Source organism: Tenrec ecaudatus, chromosome X (assembly GCF_050624435.1).
Source record: "Tenrec ecaudatus isolate mTenEca1 chromosome X, mTenEca1.hap1, whole genome shotgun sequence".
Lineage (NCBI taxonomy): Eukaryota > Metazoa > Chordata > Mammalia > Afrosoricida > Tenrecidae > Tenrec > Tenrec ecaudatus.
The window spans coordinates 56,201,365-56,202,659 of record NC_134548.1 but is presented as its reverse complement, the minus strand read 5'-3'; the positions used below and the strand labels follow the sequence as shown (position 1 = coordinate 56,202,659).

At 54.2% G+C, this 1,295-nt stretch overlaps 1 pseudogene; it reads left to right on the top strand.

The window, feature by feature from the left end:
• Positions 1-255: 255 nt before the first annotated feature.
• LOC142433895 (ferritin light chain-like) lies at positions 256-842 on the top strand (annotated as a pseudogene).
• The last annotated feature ends 453 nt before the right edge of the window (positions 843-1,295 follow it).

Genomic DNA, 1,295 nt, shown 5'->3' with positions numbered 1-1,295 from the left:
GATAAAGTAACTCTAGTACACACACCATGGAATACTATGCATCCTTTTAAAAAATGATGAAACCGGCTAAGCTCGCCCGGAGGTCCCGAGGATCTGTGTCTTGCTTCAACAGTGTTTGAACGGATCAGGTCCGGGGACTCCCTGCCGCCAACCCTCCGCCACGCAACAGGTTTCTTTCCGGAAGTAACTTGGGGACCAGCTTCTCGGCCAGCCCCTCCTCTTGGGATCAGCGGACACTTTTATTTGGCGTGCGGTGACCTCCAAACCGACGCATCATGAGCTCTCAGATTCGTCAGAATTATTCCGCCGACGCGGAGGCCGGCGTCAACCGTCTGGTCAACCTGCACCTGCAGGCCTCTTACACCTACCTCTCTCTGGGCTTCTTTTTCGACCGCGACGATGTGGCCTTGGAAGGCGTGGGGCACTTCTTCCACGAGCTGGCGAAGGAGAAGCGCGAGGGGGCCGAGCGTCTCTTGAAGCTGCAGAACCAGCGCAGCGGCCGAGCCCTCTCCCAGGATGTGCAGAAGCCGTCTCAAGATGAGTGGGGTTGAACCCTGAACACCATGGAAGCTGCCCTAGCCCTGGAGAAAAAACTCAACCAGGCTCTTCTGGACCTGCATGCCGTGGGGTCCACTCACACCGACCCTCATCTCTGTGACTTTCTGGAGAACCACTTCCTGGACAAGGAGGTGAAACTCCTCAAGAAGATGGGCGGCCACCTGACCCACCTCCGCAGGGTGGCCAGCCCCCAGGACAGCCTGGGCAAGGATCTCTTCGAGAGACTCACTCTCAAAGAAGACTAGGAGCCTGCGGCGCCAAGCCACCTGCCAGGGGCCCTCTGCCTCCCCATGGCCGCCCTTAGCCCCTCTGCCTGAACCCGTCCGCAGGGCCACCGCCCTGGAGCCCCTCCCCCCAGCTGGGGACCAAATGGAAACAATAAAGCTTCCTTTTGCAGCAGCAAAAAAAAAAAATGATGAAACCATGAAAGGCCTCATGATATGCAATGACCTGAAAATGATTATGCTTAGTGAAGCTACTTAATCATAAAGTGGCAATTACTGTATGAGTTACACTACTATAAGGCTAATTACCAAGATGAAGGCAGACTTCTGCTGCCAGGTCATATAATCTTCTAATCCAGTCTCCCTGGCAACAAGGTAAAGAACCTACTTAATGTCCACGAACCATAGCTCGCCCCCTCTACATGTACACCTTAAAACCCATTTTGACAGAGGAGACCTTCCTTCAGCTTGCTTCACCGTTTCAAGATGGGGGAGAGCAAAGACCTTTCAGTT